We start from the raw sequence: 23,961 nt of genomic DNA on the forward strand, positions 1-23,961 counted from the left end.
TGTGCCCTTGGCCATCAGTGTTGGTGAGTGATAGAGTGACACATGTGCTATGGTCTGAATATTTGTGTCCCCCCACCCCAAACACATATGTTGAAATCCTAACCTCCAACATGATGGTCTTAGGGATGAAAATTTGGAAGATGCTTAGAAGCTTTGAGGCCTCTGCCTTTATAAAGAGGCTCTAGAGACCTTGCTTGCCTCTTCCACCATGTAAGGAGAAAGCAAGAAGTCGGCAGCCTACAACCCAGAAGGGGGCCTTCACCAGACTCAACCGTATTGGCACTCTGATCTTGAATGTCTACTCTCCAGAACTGTGAGAAATATGTTACTGCTGTTTATAAACTATCCAAACTGTGGTATTTCTGTTATAGCAGCTCAAATGGATTAAAGGAACCATAGATTCTGTCCAGCATAGGTGCAGCTCACCATTATCTCTGAGAGATCATTGGATTGAGTACTAATATTGATCAGAGATTGGGCCACTTAAGCAGCACCTTCCAGAGCTAGATCTCTGATGCTTCATTTACTCCCATGTCACACTTGAAAATGGAATACACCATTAATCATTTTAATGTTGAGGAATCTCAGCTCTGAGAGATTGCACCACTCATCCAAGGACAGATGGCAGAGATTTGGACCCTGTTTCTCTTGTCTGTAACACCAGGTTCATTTGACTTTTTATCTTGTCATGCCTATAATCCCCAACATACCCTTGTTCTCAAGTTGTCCAAATGGCAGCTTGTTACTGGGGTGAAGTTCTAGTCAATCGTAGTCAATTGTTAGGACAGCACATACACTGAGAGTCTGATCCTGATCATCCAGAATATTGAAAAAGAAATGGTTGAAAAGGGTAATGATTAATGCACAAGGAGTATAAATCTAATGACACTCAGTGGGTGTGATTGGGAAATGAAAGGTGCATCCAGGAAACTTTCAGATCACACTATATGTTACCATATAATGGCTTTAAGAGTAAAATCTAATTGAGACACAAAATTAACAGATTTTTGTTAACTGTTCTTTAACTCCTCACTGAGTGTCCTATGTGTATCAGGAACAGATTGAACATAGACAAACAGGGCTCACTCAGAAAAGTGAGAGAAGCAAACAAGGAAAAGCCATGCTCTTTTCTTCATATGGATCTGTGAAATATCCGAATCGGAAGCAATGTGGTCTGAGGGAGGAGGCAATCTGGGGCCAACTCCCAGCCAGGTCATTCTTTAAATGTGTGACCTTGACAGAACCACTTAAGCCATCTGGGCCTCAGGTTTACTCATCTGCAAAATGAAATTAATAGTAGCCACCACCTTCCTGAGCTATTACACATATCAAATGAGATACGATTTATAGAGTACCGTACATGTTCTGCATGTATCACCCACTCCTTCATTCACATTTGCAGGTAGAAGTGGACTGACCAAATCCTATATGGGAAATGAACAGAAACGAAACCCATGATGATTGGTATCATTTTCTTAAACACGCATACATACAGACAAATACACATATGGAGTGTGTGACAGGATAGGAAGCTGAGAATCCCAGATTGTATCCAAGGACAACAAGCTCAGGCGTGGTTTGGATCAAACAAACAAACAAACAAAACCCAAAAAACAAAACAAAACAAAACAAAAAACAAACAAACGAAAAATTGTGACAAAGCTACACCGTTTATTTTGGAAAGTAACGGAGGGCTAACGTGTCACCACTACGGTCATAATTTTGTTTTGGGTCATGGAGGTCTGTACCTGTGTCCAAGGGATCGAATTTTCCCTAGCAATGTTGAAAAGAGACGCACAAATAAACTTCTTTCTCTATCACAGGCTGCAGCTTCTGTGTTCATCAGAGCAAGAGTGGTAAGTGTTAAATATATACGTGTTTGACAGCTACTTCTCAGGAACAACTGGTGACGAGCTGGCCTGCCCTCCAGACTTAGATACCACTCCCATTATAGGATTCCGCTTGAGCTAATAATTTACATAAAAGAAGAGGAAAACTAAAGCTTAGCCAAAAACAGCTCCCAAATCCACCCCCATTGCTGCTGCCATAAAGCTGATATAGCAACTGGGATTAACGTGTAACCTGAACCAAGGGAGTTTTTGCAAGTAAGATGAAAGCTGCCATTTAAGGTTTCTTCAATGGCACCAACTGGATTAGATTTGCTCTCGAGCCAGGCGTCTTTTGACAATCCCTGGGAACTGTGTCTACTTACTGGAAGGCAGAGTTGATGCATGCAAAGTCAATTAGAATGCTAAATGAATTAAAGGCAGTGGCTTGACACGTTTCATGGCAGGCATTTTCCAAACAACCCTGGCTTTATTTATCAGAGTTTTACTCCGAGAAGTGGCAGTGTGGGTAGTGATTTGAAACTGAAATCTGCAAATCAAGGAATAAAAGCAACCAAATTAATGCCAAACTGTAGAGGATCAGAGAAATTCTGTACCTCCATAAATATTTCTATGAATAATACTTCAATCTTATGAAGGACTTTTTTTTTTTTAAATGAAGTCCTTTATATTGGTACTTGAGTACATGTATGTGTGTGATGTTAAAATCTTAGCTTCCTAAACCTTGTGTCATTTCTTGCCAGCTGAATCCCTTTTACACAAGTGCCAGGTAAGTAATAGCTCTGTTATCAGGTGAACTAATGGTTGAGGTAAGGTTTCTATCCATGAAGCTGATTAGTTTTGTCTTTGTGGATCTGATGCCTGCCAGTTCTCACAGACTGAGCTCCTGGACCATGTGTCTGTCAGTATTCCACACTTTTAGAGATCCCTCATAGGTAAAGCTTGTTTGCCAGGATCTGTAACAAATTGCCCTTGAAAAGATGCCATTAGCTTTGAGGAAAAAAGAAAAGTCTAGAGTGAGTAATTTACTGACTGCCTTTTAAATATCACAGCGGTAGGCACACTGCTAGGTCTTTTTCACACGTATTTCATAAATATCCTAAGAATAAAACATCAACTCTATATGACCAGGAACTTATAATGATCTTAATTAGTTATGCTGCTTTCAAAATATAACTTGGCAATATTTAGTTAATATGTTCAGTTTATGTTCTTTCAATATAACCTTCTACCTCTAATAATGCTGCGTATCTATCTTAAGTGTATGGTAAAATGTATTTTCTATAAAGTCTTATTCTTAATGCTGAACTATTTTCATTGCAATTTTATATGAAACACTGATAACTCTTTTGACTGATGTTTTATGATATTCCTGGTCAGCCCTGATTATCTGTAAATTAGTTCTCTTGTCTTAGGGCCCGTGGCTCACCTTTGTATCTCTAAGCCTAGAACAATGTAAAGAGCTCAGGAGGAAGATATTTCACTCAGTTCCTTTTTTCCTGAGTTAGAGTAAGTTCACATTTTCCAGCCCTTTTCATATCACTCAACATGGTTAGTAAATCTGAGACTACATATCAATATGGAACTATATTATTCTGAAAGCTTTTTAGAACTCCTTCTGCCGATTTAACTTCATATATCATTGGTCCAACTTTTACCATATGCTCATATCTTAACCACTGCGTGGAAAGGAGAATGAGATTATCATCAGGTATTGTCACAGGCGGGGTGGATATTGATCAGACTCAGATTTCTTTGAACAAGGAGGAAGGTGACAGATGTGTGTTGTGTGAGTGACCAACAGTGTCTGTCGGAGTTTGCGTAGGACTCGGGTCTGGCCAACGAAAATCTAATATTCAGGCATGTGTGTCAGGTCTCTTAGCACCAGAAAAGGCCATAACATTTTGCTGAGACTTCTGGAACTCTGGTGGCCATTCTTTCTCTTTAGGCATGAATCTAAAAGGGAATAAATTCTGGAACTACTGTCGTCATCTGTCATCTTGCCCCACGTGGACAAGATTCATGTTGTACAAGAAGTCACATGGCTCAGAAAAAAAAAAAAAAAAAAAACTAACAGTGCTGTTAGCCAGAATATATGGACTTTAGTCTTGCTTTTCCCAATTGATACCATTTTGATTTTAAGTTGTTCCTTAAATACTAAGACCTCAATTTTTTCTCCCTGAAAAATGCAAATAACATGTACATCTTATCTACTTCAGAGTTACTATGATTTGAAAAATTTTAAATGATGATTTAATATGATGTCATATTTTACTGAAAAATTGTTTTTCTATTTTCAGTTCTTACACTGACACATAAAAAGATTGATGCCTTATAGTTGTTTATGTAATTCCTGTGAATTAGGAAGTAGAGGCACTTGCAGAAAAAGGATAAAGAGAAAAAAAACCCTTAGTTTTCCCTAGTTTAGTGAATTGCTGGAGCTCAGAGCCTAGCATATACCCCTATTCATGCAAAATTGGTGCAAAGAGAAAGAACATAATCATTTGACCTTTCGTATTGGCACCAACTGGATTAAAGCAGTACATATTTTTCCCAGGAGTGGCAACTGTCTCTTTCAAATATAATATGCAAATATGGGAAATTTCCAATGTCAGGAGGAAAAACCAATTGGGAGATGAATCAAAATGTCTTGATTGGCAATCTTGGAAGCTATAGTTTTCTCTTCATCCACGAAGGGAAGCCGGTACTGGCAGGCAAGTACTTTCCCCTGTCAGTGCAGATCTGGGTAGATGTATTCTACCTCTCTCAATTCCATTTCACTGCCTACTTCCCCTTAGCCCCCACACCCCACACCCATCCCATATCTTCTCCCTCACTCATACCACTGAGTAGCTGGCATATCAGGGACTCGCGGTCAGTCACGACAATCTTTACAACAGTACCATCACTGTTGTACTCATTATCCTCACGTTCATCGCCCTTCATCATCATCATTATCCCTGATATTTACACAGAAACCCTCTGTAGTTTACAAAGTGCTTTCCTATGCAATCGTTACAATAAACTTGCATGGTGAATAGAGCAGTGTTAGTATCCCTGGTTTAATGCAAAGAGGGAAGAATTTCTAGTTCAAAGACCTTTGTTCAAGCTCTGGCTCAGCTCAGTAAAGTTCAACACACATGGATTAAGCACCACTTCACAACAGGAACTGTGCGTGATTGCCCAGGACTTCTCTGACCTGCAAAGCAGCTCACATCCCCAGGGGGTCCGAGAGCTGCCTCTCCTTCCCCTCACAATGCTGACAGTTTTGTGGTTAGACCAGTGTTTTTCACCCTTGTGTCCTAGGGACTCGAGGTATTCACAGAGCTGAAAACAGGGTCCCGAAGTTATTGTCAGTATTTCAAAATTACAGCCTTTACCGTGGAAATCGAACCCTAACTCCGGAAAAGACTGTGCAGGCTAATTCACATATAAAAAACATTGCACAGGCTAATGCACATGTGGACTAGACATTTCTGAAGTCTGGTTCTGCAGGGAGACTTTCTATCTGACCAGAATAAAGAGCACCTCACTTATCATGGGACATCAATTCCGAGTTTCCTTTAACGTGTCTGTCTGATCTTTTGCTGCGGTTCTCTTGGGCTCATTCAGGCCATACTGCTAAAGGTTCCCCAGGCAACACTTTCCAAAGCTGCCAAAAAAATTGTGGTGGTGTCATAAGTCTGCTTGCTGCACACAAGCCACATCATTCCCAATTTTGTTTTCAATTCCAACATAAATGTGTTTGCGGATCTGAATACTAGCTCCCTAGAGCCTGCTGGGATTTCTATTTAGGGAAGCTAAGAGGCTTCTGAAAACTGAAGGTTTGTTGAAAAATTTTCTTGAGAAGTGCACCAGTGTTCATTCTACAAATTCCCTTTACGTGAACAGTATTTTATTTGTGGAAATCGATAGCATGATTGGGGGGGGGGGGGGGGGGGGGGCTAGGGGTAGAGCATTTAGCATTTTACCCAGGTTCAAATGCCAGGGTCAAGTCCAGTGGTTGCTTTGGGTGAAAATGGACACACTCCACCCCAGGTCTTAGCCCCACCACAGACCTGAGCCAGCGCCAGCCATGGAGCACATGCTTGTTAAAGCAGCTTGCCTGCCCTCCTACTTGCTACAACGCCGTAGCTCCCAGTCACAGATGGAAGAAAGCAGGTCCCATGGAGTCCCAGTCCGTTGCTTGTTGGAGTGAAAAGTTACTGCAGCCATGACTAGGTAAATTCTTTGTTAACTTTTAATAAGTGGTTCATGTAACTTGCAATAAAATGCATCATGGGAAAAGAAGGAGATCCACATGCCAATCTCTGGGTAGTTACAAGGTAATAAGAGCAAAGCTGGCTCACATGGGACCTGAGAAGCAGCTTTTCTCTTGCACTGCCCAGGTGAGTGGTCTGGGCACTCAGGCCAAAGTCTTCTGAGCTCAGTAGCTTTTCCTGAAACTGATCCTCTAATGCTTGCTGCAAAACGAGATCCTAAGAAAACTGGTATGACAGGGCTGCCTGTGTCCCTAGGGCCTTTTGCAGTCTCATGATATCACTAGGCCCTTAATGTAGACTGGCATAAAATCTTTAATATTAAATGTATTAAAGATATAATATTAAAGATATTAAAGATATTTAATATTAAAGATATATACACACACAAACATATGTATATATGTGAAATTTATAATCACTATCATTTATATATATATACACACACATACATATATATAAAATTTATATATAATCACTATCATTTATATATATATATGTGTGTGTGTATACATATATATATATATATGTTCTATATGCCAGTGAGGCAAAACATTCTATATGCCAGTGAGAAAAAGTATTTCTCACTGGCATATAGAATGTTTTGCCTCCATTTCTTGAAGATATTAGAAAAATCCCAAATTCCATGAAAAATGGAATCATGTCCTACAAGTAAAATAGTACCTACAATAGCTTTCATCTTTCCTCTTCCCACAACTCAACTGCATATTGATATTTTTCTAAGTGGTTAAATGGATGACAGAGCAAAGCATTTAATTTTAAAAATTGAGATAAAATTTAAATAGAGACAAATGCATAGATCTTCAAGTAGGAAGTTTGAGGGTTATGACACATATATACAAATGTATAACCAATACCCAAATCAAGATATAGAACATTTTCATTACTCCAGAAAGATCCTCATGTCTCATGCCTGCCAATTCCAATCTCATAGATAATCACCATTCTGCTATCGATCAGCACAAACACCATTCTTAATCATATATTAAATAAATAGAATCATATATTATGATATCTTTTGTGTCTGCTAGTAAGCAAAATGTTTTGAGATTCATTCATGTGTGTATCAGTTTATTTCATTTTATTGCTCAGTATGAAGGAATATACCGTGGTTTGTTTACTCATTTTTCTTTTGATGAATTTTTGTGTTGTTGTCAGCTTTTGTGCTATTGTAAACAAGGCTGTTATGAATAGTGATTATACAAGTCTTTATGGACACACATAGTATAGTTTACCCATGAATAAAATTTCTGGAATAGAAATAAGCATATTATTCAACTTTATGTGAAAATGCCAAAAAGTTTTCCAGAGTCACTGCACCATTTTTACAGTCTTACCCGCAATTGCCACACTTCTTACCTCACATGCCCCACAGTATTTGGTGCTTTCAGCCTTATTTGCCATGGTAGTGGGGCTAAGTGGTATCTGATTCGCGTTTCCTTGATAATAAAGGATACTATCTTTTCATGTGCTTTTTGAGCATTTGTATATCTTCTTTTATAAAGACTCTGCTCAATCTTTCCCTTAATATTTAAAGAATTGGTTGTCTTTTTAAAAACTGAATTTGTTGGGGCGCCTGGGTGGCTCAGTCGGTTGAGCGTCCAGCTTCGGCTCAGGTCATGATCTCACGGTTTGTGAGTTTGAGCCCCGCATCGGGCTCTGTGCTGACAGCTCAGAGCCTGGAGCCTGTTTCAGATTCTGTGTCTCCCTCTTTCTCTATTCCTCCCCTGCTCGTGCTCTGTCTCTCTCACTCTCTCTTTCAAAAATAAACATTAAAAAAATTAAAAACTGAATTTGTAGAACTTTTTTACATACTGTGCATGTAGTTCAGATATATGTGTTGCAAACATTTTCTCTCCTTGTAGACCTTACATCTCCATCGTTTTAAAGACCTTTCCTGATAAGCAGATAATTTTATAGATTTTGATGAAGTTCAATTTATCATTTGCCCTATAGAAATCTTTGCCTAATTAGGGTTTCAACAATACTCTCCTATTTTTTGTTGTTGTGGTTTCTGTTTTCCTAGAAGCTTCCAGAAGTATTTAACTGGAACAACTAACCTCCAGAATGCAAGTCCAGAATTCAGACTCTTCCAACGGCTGAGATGTCAAGTGAAATCTTAATGCACAAAGAGCATGTTGAGGGTTCAGTAGCTTTGTGGGCCCTGAGCACCAGGGTATCATCATTCACAGCATGACCAGCACGAGGAGTTTCAAGGGCCTAATTTTGGTGTTATTTTTGGAGATGACTTGGTTTTCTGTAGTTTTGGCTTTCTCTAGGATCAGAGTCATGCCTTGTAGTGAAGACTGCCAAACTAAACTTTTCTCTGGGTGAGAAAGCACGTGTTTACCCACGTGCAGACCTGAGCTTTAGTGTCTTGCTGTAATTCCGTCTGTAAAACCTCTTCCTCAAATATTACTCTTTGCCTCCGTGGAAAAACAGCATCTTTAGCAGAAAGGACAAGTGGGCAAAAGTCTCCCTCACACTACCAGAGCGGTAGCATTTAAAAAATGGAAGTGGCCTTTGTGACCTACTTTTCTTTGGTTTTAAAATAACAGCTCATAGATTTGCATTTGTTTTTAATTCTTGGCCCTGTGACCCCTGCTCCTGTTTTACTTGATAAATTCCCTTTCGTCTTCCACAGGCAACCATTCAATCCTGATCTTTTCCTAACGTTTCATCAAAATGGTTTTAGGTGAGTTACTGGTTCTCTAGACTGGTAATTGTTGGATTGTGAAGAAAAGTATTGCCAGAACTATGTGACCACTTGGATTTCCCAGTTTAAATTATTTTTATAGCTGTCTAATATTAATTACTACCCACAATCAGACAGTATGTAGAATATAACACGTAACAGAGGCCCTGCCAATTCTCTTAAAAAGGGATTGTTTTGATTTTTTGTTGTTCTTGCTTCATAGCCAACTCTGAGTTAAAATACAACAAAAAATAAATCTTGCAGACCACCTATTTGCCCGCTTAAACACACGTGTGTATACACACATATGTGTATGCATGCTCAAATCATAAGAGAACTAGTATAGAGAAAAGTCACTGTTTGAAAACAAAGAAGTAATTATATACCTTGAGAATTATTGCCAGGAACACGAAAAGAGACATTGTTATGTTATTTGCACAAATGAGGAAAGAACAGCTCTGTTAAAAAGGTTCTAGGAGCCTTGACAAAGTTTTGCTGGAAACATGACAAAGAGATTGCAATCAATATGCATACACCATGCAAACACTAATTAAACATACTTTGTGTTACTTTTCAAAATGTAGGTTTTCACTAATCTTACTTTTACTTAATTACAAAAGTATGCATGCTTATTGTAACATTGTAAGCAATACAGAAATGCATACATTAAAAAAAATGTGGCTCTTTCCCCCAATAGTCCCATCCCTGAGGAAACCAATGTCAACAGTCTGTTGTGTGTCTCTTTTTACAAACACATAAAAACATATGCACACAGAATTTACTGTGTTTTTCTGTCTTTTTCTTTGAAACAGAAATTGAACTACATGGGTACTATCCTAAAATTTGCTTTTCTCTTTTGTTAATGTATCAAAGATATTTTCGAGATATATATTTGAATTATTCTTTTTAATGGGAGCATAAAGGTAAATTTGCTCACTGTATTAGTCTGTTAGGGCAGCCATAACAAAATACCACAAACTGGGCGGCTTTTTTTCCTTTTTTTCTGTTGTTAAAATTTATAAAATTTACATCCTATCCTGAAACTATATTTCCCACATTCATCTAGGTCCAATATTAAAAAAAAGAAAAAAAACACATCCATTCATTGCCCACTAACAATATTTTTGTTAGGGCTTCTCCAATCCTGAATTATCTTGATTAACCTTTGAGAGCAGGAATTTGCCTTCAAGTATGCTTATCAAGGTGTGCTCAACATTCACTGAGCTCCTCATGTCTGAGGATCTACGTCTTTTGAAGAAAATTTGACTTGATGTAAAATATCTGGGTCATATTGTCTTTTCTTTATAAATTTGTAAATATTGCTCCAGTATCTTTTGACATCTTAAAGTCTGGTGGAGACTTTTTTCTCAGTTTTACGTGAGCAGCTCTAACTTGTTTGTTATCCACATGCTTCCAGGTTTACTCTTAAAACTTAGTAACTACATCAGCATACATATCAGTGTTGAGTAATATTCATTTTTCTCAGATCACCCTCCCCCCAAACCATGAAATTTTTAATAGGTTATCCTTCCATGACATTTATATATCTATATTATATATAGATATGCATATATATATGTATATATTCATATATATATGCATATATATATATATATATATTCCTTCATGTTTTTTATGCTTCTCCTTTTCACCTTCTTAAAGAGTGGCATTTTATATATATATATATATATATATATATATATATATATATATATACACACACACACATATATGCTTTTTTTTAAATTTTTTTTTTAATGTTTATTTATTTTTGAGACAGAGAGAGACAGAGCATGAACGGGGGAGGGGCAGAGAGAGAGGGAGACACAGAATCTGAAACAGGCTCCAGGCTCTGAGCTGTTAGCCCAGAGCCCGATGCGGGGCTCGAACCCACAGATTGTGAGATCGTGACCTGAGCCGAAGTCGGACGCCCAACCGACTGAGCCACCCAGGCTCCCCATCCTTTTTTTTTTTTTCTTAACTTAACAATATACCCTGGAAATCAGTCTATGATAGTAAGAAGAGATACCCTTCATACCTTTAGAAACTGAAAAAACAAAAGACGGTTTAGTGAGGTATTACAGACATGGTAAACCACACATATTTAAAGCACTTACATATTCTACAAATGTGTGTACTGCCCCCCGTGGTTCTTTCATTCAGGATAATCATTTTGTTCATCAGCAGTTGCTCATTTTTAATATTGGGCTGTATTCCACTGTCTGGATGCACCACAATTCATTTATAAGCCCACCTTTTCATGGACAGTTAGGTTGTGTTCAGTTTTTAACAGTCGCAAATAAACATTTCTGGATAGGTCTTTGTATGGATAGATGCTTCCATTTCTCTTAAGTAAAACGTAGGAGTGGAATGGTAGGAGCACACTGTAAGTATATGTTTAAAGTTTTAAGAAACGACTAAACTGTTTTCCAAAGTGGTTGTACCATTTTACATTCCCACCAGCAATGTGTGAGAGATCCCGTTTCTTCACATTGTCGCCAATGTGGGGTGTGGGCAGTTTTCTTAATTTTAGCCTTTCTAGATAGGAGTGTAATTGTTATTCATTATGGTCTTAATTTGCAGTTCGCAACCCACTAAGGAAGCTGAGCATTCTTGCGTGTTTATTTGCCACCTGTATATCCTCTTTGAGGAAGTGTCTATTCGAACTGTTTGCCCATTTTTTAAATTAAGCCTTCAATTTTCTTGTTACTGAGTTTTGAATAGTCTTCATATATTCTATGTACAAGTCTTTCAACCAATGTATGCTCTGCAAATATTTCCTCTGTGGCTTGTTTCTTCATTTTCTTTTTTTTCAACTTTTTTTTTTTTTTTTTTTTTTTTTTTTTTGGGACAGAGAGAGACAGAGCATGAACGGGGGAGGGGCAGAGAGAGAGGGAGACACAGAATCGGAAACAGGCTCCAGGCTCCGAGCCATCAGCCCAGAGCCTGACGCGGGGCTCGAACTCACGGACCGCGAGATCGTGACCTGGCTGAAGTCGGACACTTAACCGACTGCGCCACCCAGGCGCCCCTCTTCATTTTCTTAATAATATCTTTCAAAGAGCAGAAGTTTTAAATTTTGATCAAAGTCCAATGTATCATTTTTTTAAATTTATGGATTGTACTATAGTTGTCATATCTAAGAAATGTGCCTAATCCTAGGTCACAAAGAATTTTGTTCTGTTTTCATCAATAAATTGTATAGATTTAGACTTTACAACTATTATCCATGTTGAGTAAATTTTTGGGTATAGTGTGTGGTGTAGATTGGAGTGAAGTTTTTGCTTATTATTATTCTAGCCTCACTTTTTTTTTTTTTTTTAATTTTTTTTTTTAACATTTTATTTATTTTTGAGACAGAGACAGAGCATGAACGGGGGAGGGGCAGAGAGAGAGGGAGACACAGAATCAAAAGCAGGCTCCAGGCTCTGAGCCATCAGCCCAGAGCCCGACGCGGGGCTCGAACTCACGGACCGCGAGATCGTGACCTGAGCCGAAGTTGGAAGCCCAACCGACTGAGCCACCCAGGCGCCCCACTAGCCTCACTTTTGGAAAAGATCATGTATTCTTCACTGAACTGCTTTTGCAACTTTGTAAAAAAAAAAAAAAACAACTCTTTTCTATATGTGTTTGGGTCTATGTCTAGATTATATTCTGTGCCATTGATCTAATTCCCCAACTCTATCTTTACACCTATGTCACATTATCTTAATTACTGTAGCCTTATAAGTCTTGAGATCTGGTAGTGTCAGACCTCTAATTGGTCTTTTTAACTCTGTTTTGACTATTATAGGTTATTGTGTTTTTATATGAATTGTCTAAAGAGCTATTAAAGAAAAAAAATCCCTGCTGGTACTTTGATTGGGATTTCGCTAAGTCTACAGATCGTTTCGGGGACAGCTGACATCTTAACTTAAGTCTTCAGACCTATGACCAAAATGCATCTTTTAGAGAAAGAGAACCAAGAAAATATGTATATATAAAGAGATTTATTATAAGAAATTGGCTTACCTGAGTATGAAGGCTGGCAAATCCAAATTTGCAGGGTGGGCTGGCAGACTTCTGAAGATCCAAAAGAGCTGAATCAGATAATGTCACACACAAAGACAACCTTTTAAGTATATGCACATTTGAGACATCTTATTTTTCAAAAACTTGTTTCTAAGTGGTTTGCTCAGAAATGGGACACACAGTAGCCATACAGAATGTTTAAAATAGCTGTAATGTACAGAATCCGTTCAATAAGTTTACTTAAGGTATAGTTAATGGTAATACATTTTTTCCAGTAATTGTGCTTTTTAAACAACCACAAACTATATCGTATTTTTATGAGAAAATTCATTTTGATCACCAAAGTAAATGATCTCTTTAAATTGAACAAATATTTATGAATTCCCAACTTAGTCTCAGAAATGATTTTAGATGATTTGTTTACATTCTCTAATTTAATCTTTATAATAACCGTGTAAGATGTAAATGGGGTATAATTATCCTTATTTCACATATAAAAAATGGAATTTTGACTAGTTTAAATAACTTTCCCACAGTTTTTCAGATTATGGCAGCTAAGATTCAACCCCAAGTCCCATTTTTTTTTTTTCCCATTACACTTTGTAGTCTCTTTCAGAAAATATCCACACATATGGCCCTGATGGCTGGACAAATAACTTTTTTGCTTCAGACCCTTGCATTTCCATAGGATCACATATATTCAAGTGACAGCACTTATCAGAATTCACTGCACTTTAGCATTATAGGCCCCTCTCTCCCAGTAGACCAGGAGTGCCTTGAAAGTGGCATAAGAAAAGTCTTATTCACTTTTGTAAACTTCAGGGCAAATATTGCCGGTCACAGATGGGTATTTTGTACTACCCTCTCAGAAGGTTTTAATTGTCTTCTTGGTAGGTCTCTGAGAGAGTGTGTTGGGAGACTTTCTCCTCTATTCTCCCTTCACTTTCTGACATATGATAGGGAAAGATAAAAGTGTACATTGTTTTATGATGAGACTTTTAGTGCAAGAAGAATAAAGGCAGATTGATCTTAATTTCCAAAGCGCTTGGGTTGGGAGAAAGGAACCTCAGACCAGAGACATTACTTGAGAAACCAGTTCCCGTGCTGGGGGATGAGAAGAAGAATTCATTCTCTTTCTTCTCACTTGTTTTTCTTCGCTCCTACCTGTACTATTACTGTAGATCACATCTCAGTGAACTAAGGATGGGAGTGTATGTGTGTGAGGGGCCACAGGCAAGTGCACAGAGTAAAGAAAAAGGAAGAGGGAGATAAATCTGAAGTTGTGTGGCTATAAAAGAAAGGGAATTAGTGCCTGTGACCATTTTGTAACAGAGATTGTTCCTGGAAATCTTTTTTTATGCAGATACCATCATCATGATGAAGAAGAGATATGATGAGGCAAAGTCTGGTTCATTAGTATGAACAATGATAATGAGGTTAAATGATAAGGGTAACTTGAGAGTTGATTATGTCCATAAGGCTTCGACAGGCTTGGATGTGGGAGGCATCAAGGCAGATGTTCCCTTGCTGATCTCGATGGCCAGTCCGATCTGGAAACCTTATCCTTGTAATAGTCCCTAAAGATGTTACCATAGTACAAGAGTAGAGTGGTTGCCAAGATAGTGGCCAGAAGCTTAATTATAGAGATGAGGACATGGACTGAATGGAGAGGAAAAGTATGATATTATACTTGGCCATCTGGGAGTGCCACCAGGAGCAGGAGGCATGGCTGCCTTGGGCCCTCTACTGCCTTCTAATAATATGCCCACTTCCCTGATATAGCCTTAGGTTCCTCTTTTACTAGAATTAAGGTAATAGGTAGGCCCTAACTAGCCCAGATATTCTACAAGTATTAAGCAAATAAGTTCAGTTATAAATTTGGCAGTAACAAGAGGATTAATTTAACTCTTGGCAGTTTTTTTCTAGTAGCCTGGCAGATAGCCATGCGCATCAACACAATATGATACACTTAAGAATAAATATCAAGAGTATCTTTTACGTCAAGGGCAATAGAACTCTAAACATATGCCATTAGAAACTTAAAGACGCCCTTACATATTTCTTGTACACGTATAAAAAGCCAGAATAGTGGGTGCCAATGGGGGAACATGTTAAGTTGGGGGAAATAGAGGCACAGAAATCAGTAAAAAGCATATGAAAAATTTAAAAAAATGAATCACTTACTCATAAGAGAGAGCAACATTAGAATAAAAGTAATCAGGTTTATTTCTATATTTGAAGCAATAAAATCCAAAGGGACAAATCATAATTTGTTACAAGGTATCCACATAAATAACAAATACTTCAACTTCATCACCCCTCCCCAACTGGATTTTCTCTTACGATAATATGCTGCTTTCTGCGTTGCTCAAGTTTTTCTCCTTGAGTCCTACGTAAGTTGATACTTTCTAGAAAGGAAAAGGTGTTTTCAACCTGAATGGCGTAGGGCTTAAAGGCAGAGCAGCTAGCTTAATTTAAAATACACAGTAGTAACCTAAAGTATAAATGTGCATGAGTCTGTACTGATACAAATAAATGATTAAGAAAATAAATAGGGAGAATGGACAAATCTCCCATACAAAAGGTTTCCAAATAGTTTATGTAGATCCTCTGCCCTCAGGGAGGGGTGGCTTAACTTCCTACCACTTCAATGTAGGGCAGAAGGAGAAAAGGGGCAAGAGGAGCTTCACTTGCAGAAACCTGCAGGTGGTCAAGGTGGTATCCACAGTGATGGGTCTCATTGATTGTACCTAGTCCCTGATGTAATGGGATGAAAATGACGCTTTTCCTCTGTGATGTTAACCCCCGTCTAATCATGAGAAAAACAACAGAGAAATCCCAGCTGACGACACTCTACTGTATACCTGACAAGTACTTCTCAAAACTGTCAGGGTCCTCAAAAACAAGGAAAAGTCTGAGAAATTATCACAGCCAGGAGGAGCCTAAGGAGGCAAAGCAGTGGTGTATCCTGGATGGGGTCCTCAAACAGAAAGAGGACATAGGGTAAAAACGAAAAAAATACCAGAAGTGGGCGTGGACTTCAGTTCATAATAATGCATCACTATTGATTCATTAGTTGTGACAAATGTGCTATACGAATGTTAGATGCTGATAGCAGGTGTGTGGGTTGTATAAGAACTCTTGGTATTTTTATAATTTTTCTATAAGTCTAAAACTGTTTGAAAATAAAAGGCTTATTTAAAAATATGCAAAGGATGATCAGGGAAAATGCACAGGAACTAAATTATAAAAGGTCCTGTGAAATCATAGAGTATATACACTGGCTTGGAGCTTGACTCCTGGCACAGAGCTCCTAACACCATTGTAATTTCTGGGAGCACTGGGAGCATCTTCTGTTCTAATATTTGGGAGTTCCTGACACAGAGCTCCCGAATCCGTTGTCACGTCCTAGATGTTAGCAGTGGCTTCTGTTTTAATGAGATGATCATCGGTGGGCTCCTGGATGGGGGCCGGTCACCAGAAAGACCACCACAATTGGCAGCTTGGAACATTCGGCCCTGCTCCCCATTCTCCAGAGAGAAGACAGGGACTGGAAACAGAATTACCAGTCATTCCCACATGATGAAACCTCCATAAAAATCTCAGAAGCAAGAGGTTCAGAGAGCTTTCAGGCCGACGACTGTGTGAAGGAGCTGGAGGGTGGTGCCCTCAGACGGAGCATGGAGGCTCTGAGCCCCTTGCTCCACACCTGCTCTAGTCACCTCTTCCATCCATTTACATCAAAATATAAAGTAGTAAGAAAACTGTTTTTCCTCAGTTCTGCGCGTTGCTCTGGCAAATTCATCCCATCGGAGGAGTGGGAACCTCTGATTTTATAGCTGATGGACCATAATTGACAACCTGGACTTGAGCTTGACATGCAAGGGGTCATGGTCTTATGGGGCTGAGCACTTAACCCAGGTAGATAGTGTCAGAACTGAGTTAAACTACTAGGACACTCAACTGGTGTGACAGAATTGCTTGGTGTGGGAAGAGTGTATTGGATTCTTACATTTCATTAAAAAATTCCATTTTTCAGCTTATATTTTGCCAGTTTGATATTCTGTCCTCCCATGTCTCTTCTCAAGCCCCGCCTTTTTTTTTAATGTTTATTTATTTTTGAGGGAGAGCAAACAGAGGGTCAGAAGGGGAGGGCCAGAGAGAGAGGGAGACACAGAATCTGAAGCAGGGTCCAGGCTCTGACTTGTCGGCACAGAGCCCATCTCAGGGCTCAAACTCACGAACCATGAGATCATGACCTGAGCCGAAGTCGGATGTTTAACTGACTGAGCCACCCAGGTGCCCCAAACCCCCATCTTTCTTGTAAAAGTTAATAATAAATACCTATGTGTCTGACTCTTCATTTCCAAACATTTTGTATTATGTTTCAATACTTCCAAAAAGGGCTGATTAGAATTTTTGTGTGTAGACACAAAGGCTTTTGCAAGGGGTGGTCTTCACTATGTGATAATTAAACAACAAGGTGTTGTTATTAATTGAGATTGAGGGGATCCCAAGTGTCACTAAGTGTAGGTCTAATCTCTTGGGCAATACTTTAGCCCAGAGAAATTGTCTAATTTTCTACATGGGGATCTAATCTAAGTATTACCAGCAGTGCTCTGGAAGCTGAGTGGGGAGAGGAGCTAGTCTTGTCATTTATTAGTAAATTTTCTCATAAACTCTTGTTTTGGGAGTGGATCCTTGGCATGAGTACTTCCTGGATACCCTGAATTTAGAGTTTCTCTTGTTCAACCACTCTGGAGAGTCAACCAATTACTATCCCAGCTCCCTGGGAAAGGAGTAACCTCTTGGCTGCATAGAATTGAGAAAGGAATATGATTGTTGAAGACTTTTAATAATTTTTTTCAGAACTAAAACCAGTCCTCCTGCATTCAGACCTACTAGCACCTTTACCTTCAAAGGTACCAGTCACCTCCAATTCTTGAGGCTTTTTTAAGTAGCGTTGTGAAATTTGGCTCCATTTTTTGGCATTGCTGAGCATGCACTTAGCTTTTTTCACAATGTTAAGTCAGGTACAACTCGTTCCTCTGTTTTCCAGCTTTCAAAACATTGATACAACTCATTTATGCTTCTCTTGTTAACTGTTACTTTTTGTTTTGGGGGGTTTGAAGTTTCTTTTTTTTATCCCATTATTGTTATTTTGGTGGCTTTTCAGTAGGGATCAGAAGTAACATTGCATCTTTTCAATTTGCCCTGCTTGATTAGAAGTGTCAATTCTCTCTATCTCATTCTACCCGTTCTGCTTCTGCCTTTTGAATTCAAACTTTCCCCAGACTTCGTTGACTATATTCATGATGATAAACCTTGATTCTGGTCCTCTAGCCTTGATCTCTCCAGAGTTTCATCAACATTCCATGCAGAGTGAATGTTCCTCAAGTTCATCTTGACCAAAATAGGACATATTATTTTACTTTCTCACTGAAAAAGATCTTTTACTCTCTCAGTTCCCTTAATATTTACCATTTTAATCCATTACCAAATCCTATGAATTGTGCCTTTATGATTTCTGACAAATTTGGCTCCTTTCTTTCCATTTCTGTCGTTCTGCCTTAGATCTGGGAAATCAAAATGACCTCCTAACCTTCCAGACTGTTCTAAAAACATCCACCATGTTTTGATTACTTTGACTTTGCCATCATGAGTGGAATCAGATCTGAATTTCTCAGCCTAGCAATTTAAGATCCTTTATGATTTCACTGTAGTATACTTTTCTGAGCTTATATTTTATAATGCCTCTCTTAATTGACCTAACAAGCTACCTTCCACCACAGAACCTCTGTACCAACTATCCTGGGTACAACACTTAACCCTGTTTCCCTAGTCAACTTCTGTTTTGCTTTGTTTTGTTTTGTTTTGTTTCCAGAGTGTATCCCAATTGTCTAAGTCAGTTTTTATTTTTATTTTTTGATGTAGGCTTTCCTAAAGGTGGCTATTTCCCTTCCTTGTTTCCTTTTTCTTTTTATCTTCTTTTTTTTAGTACTTTAATTTGTCTGCTGGGGTGAGGATTGAAGAGACAGTGGTTGCTGTAAGCTAATGACAACATTCTTCTAGCAATAAATTTTTCTTCAGAGATCCAAGGTTCATTGAACAAGAAAGAGACACCTTAAATTTAAGCTTCAGATTTAGCAGTATCAGTGGCCAAAGAAGAGTGGTTAAAGAGAATGGCAGGTGAGACTAGCAAATGTTGGGATTAGAAATCCCTAGCTGGTCATTGCTGCTTTACAGTGATGTAAAAACTCAGCATCTAAACCTTATGGCTAAGAAATTACTATGAATGATCTTCTGACATCAAATTGAAAACATTCATACCTGAGTGGGATGAAAGTTTCTGAGAGAATAATCAAAACACGACTGGAAAATGCCATACCACGGACTTGGTGTCATGATGATTTTACAATTCTTTATAGCTATAAACCATTTAACGTTCTTCAATACAAGCTCAGAAAAGGCCGAATAGCATGCAATTTTCTTTGGCAAAAAAAGCCTGGTTTAAACACAGTGAAAAGGTTTGTATGGGTTCAAAAGGGGTGACAAAGACACTATTTTTTGCTATCATTGGCCTGTGATCAACTTTTGTGTCCAAAACAAATGAATCTGGATGGAAGTAGTTAAAAGACTGAAGTGAACTAGTCCAATTCTTTTAAGATATTATTGCCGCGCTATCCTCCCTCGTTTGAAATCTGTGTTGGGAGATAGAGACCACTTCAACTCAATGAGTCACTTCTACTTCCTAGCCAGAACAATTAAACTTCGTGTATAAAACATGACCTGAAGCCTGCCCTTCACCACATCATCCCACCTCAAAAACTCCCAGGGGTCAGCTCTGACATTTAACAGCTCGCAAATTCAATTTCTTAGCTGATGAAGCCAACTTCATGATTTTACAAATGAGTATTAGGTTATTGCAAATTTTCTTCTTCAACATTTTGGGTAATCTATAAAATGTGTTGTCAGTTCAACTGCCAGCCTGAATAATGTTATGCATGCCTCTTTATCATAATGAAGATAGCATTTATAAGTCAGCTACAGGGAGAATGAGAATAAGATGAACAAATCCTCCATTATCCACTTCCTGTTCTCCACCCACTGACCCCCAAGGGAAGGAAGGAAGGAAGGATGGAAGGGAGGGAGAATGGAAGGAAGGATGAAAGGAAGGAAGGAAGAGAGGGAGGGAAGGAGGGAAGGAGGGAAGGAGGGAAGGAGGGAAGGAAGGAAGGAAGGAAGGAAGGAAGGAAGGAAGGAAGGAAGACCAAACCCAATAAATATAGCTGTATGCTTAACTTAGTCAGTATTCTTGCAACCTCCTACCAGTTACTGAAACAGTTAATGCATTTTTGCTGCTTCTTTATTGTTAGCAGCTGAGCAGCTTTTCACTCCTCCTCTTTTCGATTGTTACTGATCTCTTGCCACAGTTTGCATACAATCCCCTAACAGCATTAGCTCATTTTTACTCCAGTTTTGCAGATTAGCTCATCTGGGTTATGTTTTTTGGTGCGTTGGTGTTGAGTGTTGAATACGTCTTAATTTTCATTCTTAAAGGCATTCTCAACCATAACAGGTATTTAATGAGCCTGATCTTCTTTTATATCATGTGTTTGACCTTCATACTAGAAGGAACTCCCAGAGTTTCTATTTGTTCATTTGTTGGTATCTATAGCAGGTGGATTTAGGTGGAAAGGGAGAGGGGGTTTTAGATTTCTTTCCTTTATTTCTCAACTGTTTCTGAAGCCCATCCTCTTCCCAGAATGTATATCTGACATTATGGTAATGCAGGTTCTATTTTCATCCAGTTTAGCGTAACAAAAGCATCTGCCACTTCATTTGAAAACAAAAGACTTTTCCTCCGGCTAAGACAGTTCACTATTACTTACACTTACTCAAGCACACACTATACTCCCTACTCAGGACTCAGAACTCCGTTTTAAAGACAAGTTTCATCAAATAAATCAACCAATAGTCCATCAAATAATCAGCCATATTGTGGCTTCTCACCCCCAACTCTTACAAATGTACACAGCGTTCATGCAGTCTAACTGCAGATGTAGTTACCACTCTTTTCTTTCCTCCTTATCCCAAGTTCAGATCTCAGGGAAAATGTAAGATCCAGTGACATCGGTTCCTGAGCTTCTTGCCTTAGGTACTTGAACCCTACCTCTACATCTTTATCCCTGCTGCCAGCTCTGTCTTTGTCCCTTTCTCCATGTCACCTGTGTCTATGTTTACATCACCGTTTATCTATCTACCTGCAGTATGGATGTACAAGTCTTTAGGGATTACTAGCTCTCTGTAAGGGATGGAAAAAAAGGATGAGCAGGGCTCAGTTCTTTCCCTTCAGGAAAAGCTGAGAGGAGGACGCAGGGATGTTAATAGACATTTCACTTAAGAGGTGTGAGAGCGGGAATAAACAAAGTGGTGTGGAGCCCGATAGGAAAACTGATTGACTCTGCTTAGGAACCCAGAAAGTTTCACAGCGTGGGTGTCATTTCCTGACAGATGAGTAGGGGTTTTCAGAACAGAAAGGAAGGTGGTAGTTTTAGAGAGAACAGTGAGTGTAGAGGTACACTTGGCTAAATGTTTGGCGTGTTTGGGGCACAGCAAGAGAGCCGGGTGGCTGCAGCCTGGATTGTGTGGGATGGACTGGCAGAAGCCCAGACTACAGGGATGGAAAAGACCTATGAGCTCATCGTTCCTGTTCTCCATTTCTTCCTTCTCTATCTCAACGCCAGAGTGTCCATGGTGTTCTCATCCATGGCTGGCCCAGGAAAATGGATTTAATCTCTTTGAACTAAAAGAAAGGAGGTCAAGAATGGAGACAGGCTAGAAGCCAGGTCACAACCTGTCTTCTCAATAGCCAAAAACACTTTGGTTTTACATGTGAAAGTCTGTGTGCTTTTTAAATTTGAGTTGCTCAACGTTTAGGTAATGTGCTATTTTTAATCTGTTTGCTAAAGTCAGCCATTCCTCATCCTTAAATTCATTTCTCTAGATCTAAAAAAGGATAAAATGTCATTTGATGTACCTTCATGAAATTGTACTTGATTTACTATTTGAGATTCAGAGCTGGCATTAAAATCGTGACGAAAAACAAATTATTTATCGAGTCTGTTCTCTTTCCCCACGCACACAGTCAAAACATTTTTCCCTCCCTCAGAGCAACCAAGCAAGGCCTACTATATCTACACAAGGGGACAATTTAATTTCTTATTCCATTTTGCCCAGCACGACTGCATGCCTGTTAATTATAAAAGATCTTCCATTGCAGTGATGGCAATGGAAGTTACCTAATTGTAATTCCAGATAAAATGCACTAGATTTGTCATTTAGGAAAACTTTAAAATTGTGATTTAAGAGGTAGCAAGAGTTTAGTTCATGAAATTCTTTTACCCAGAATACTAGAAATTTTAAAAAACCAAATGCATTTTCTCTCTTTTTTGTAAATACTACTTTAACCATTACATAGATATTATGTTTTGTGAAAAATAAAAAACTGAAGGCCAAGTTATCCCTGGGAATTGAGTCAAAAGCCACAGTTAGAGTTTGAAGGTATGACAGTGTCCCAGAAATAATCTAGTAATCCGTACTGAAATAAGAAATCTAAAAGGAAAGCTGACCACTTGTTGCATTTTAGACTTTTTTACAGTGGGTAGGCCAGTTGAACTGTCAAATGTGGATCAAAATACACTAAATAGGTCTCGTGCATGTGGCATGAAGCAAACTTCCTATCCTAAAGCATGTATAACCAAATATGAGAGTTAAAATATTGCAAAAAATTTGAAATAGGAGTCAGAAAATGGCTTTTTGAAAATACAACTTTTAAAGTGTTTTTATTCACTATCTTATATGAGACTAGATAATAAATTTATTTTTTTACATAAAAATGATATAAATCTCAAAAGTATTTTTCATGATATGTAATTGCTTATGTTAAAGTATTATATATTGGAATATACACTGTGTAATGCATCATTATTAGTGTTCATATGTAAATTATATTCTTTTCTGCGACTATGTTTTAGTTATCCTGTGTTCATTTTTCCTTAGAAATTTTATGTAATTCTATAACAGAAGAAGAAGAAGAAGAAGACAAAGAAGAAGAAGAAGAAGAAGAAGAAGAAGAAGAAGAAGGAGAAGGAGGTGGAAAAACAGAACAGATTCATACACTGTTAGTCTCTTATAAAGAGTATGAAGTTTAATATACATATACAAATATACATGTGTGCATGTCTGTGTATGTGCATTAACAATTTATAATTTATATAACAATCACTTACTGAGTTACCACATTGTGCTAGGAACTTTGTCAATTGCATATATCCATATGTTCAATATAAGTCTTGAGACAGCTCTAGGAGGTAGGCAACACTAATCTTATTTACAGAAGAGAGGAGAAAATGAGCCAGAGGAAGTTTTAAGTAATCAGCTGCAGTTCAAAGCACCAAATCTTGGATCTGAACACCTCTTTTAAGACTTACATACTCCCAAACTCTTAATCACCACCGGGTATTACCTTGCTGCCATACAGGGAGTGGGTGTTTTAACTCTTAGTTGACATATATAATAGTCTTGATTTATTTTTCATTTTAAAATAAAAATGGCCATTCATTAAGTGATTTATCAAGAGTAGAAACCAGTATAGTAAGAAATTGAGAAACATGTAAATTAATAGTCTACAAATATGGTAATTTCCTTTCTTTATTATTTCCTTAGAAAAAGAGAAAAGACTACTGTCCTCATTGCTTGTTCTAGAAAATTGCCAATCCCAAAGTCTTTATTTTTATGTAGAGTCATTGCAATGATGTTATAATAACATGATGTTGATGTCACCAGAAATAAGACTTTTTCTCAAGTTCTGACAGTCCTAGATTTTTGTACTTTTTACATTTTAGTGTCTCCCTTTCACCGTGTTTCTTCACTGCTCTCATGCTATGGGTATTCTGTCTTGTCTCACTTCGTATCTACTAAAGAGATGAACACCCCCACTTGCAAAAGCTCTATTATCTATTTTATCTACACATGCATCAGCAGATTATTAGAAAGGAAAAAAAAGTTAATCTTTAACAAGTACTTCTGATGTGCTACATACCATGCTACATGCATGAAATGTGTT

At 38.2% G+C, this 23,961-nt stretch overlaps 1 long non-coding RNA gene across 2 annotated transcripts in view; it reads right to left on the reverse strand.

Annotated features, from left to right (window-relative positions):
• The window catches only part of LOC125925524 (uncharacterized), a 401,134-nt gene that overhangs the window by 108,805 nt on the left and 268,368 nt on the right, over window positions 1-23,961 (reverse strand). Inside the window, exon 4 of one of the 2 annotated variants that reach the window (XR_007458857.1) lies at window positions 12,834-12,884. This is a non-coding gene — a long non-coding RNA (uncharacterized LOC125925524). Of the gene's footprint in view, window positions 1-12,833; window positions 12,902-23,961 lie in introns of both variants that reach the window. The other variant, XR_007458856.1, reaches the window with a different exon arrangement.

Source organism: Panthera uncia, chromosome F1, assembly GCF_023721935.1.
Source record: "Panthera uncia isolate 11264 chromosome F1, Puncia_PCG_1.0, whole genome shotgun sequence".
Lineage (NCBI taxonomy): Eukaryota > Metazoa > Chordata > Mammalia > Carnivora > Felidae > Panthera > Panthera uncia.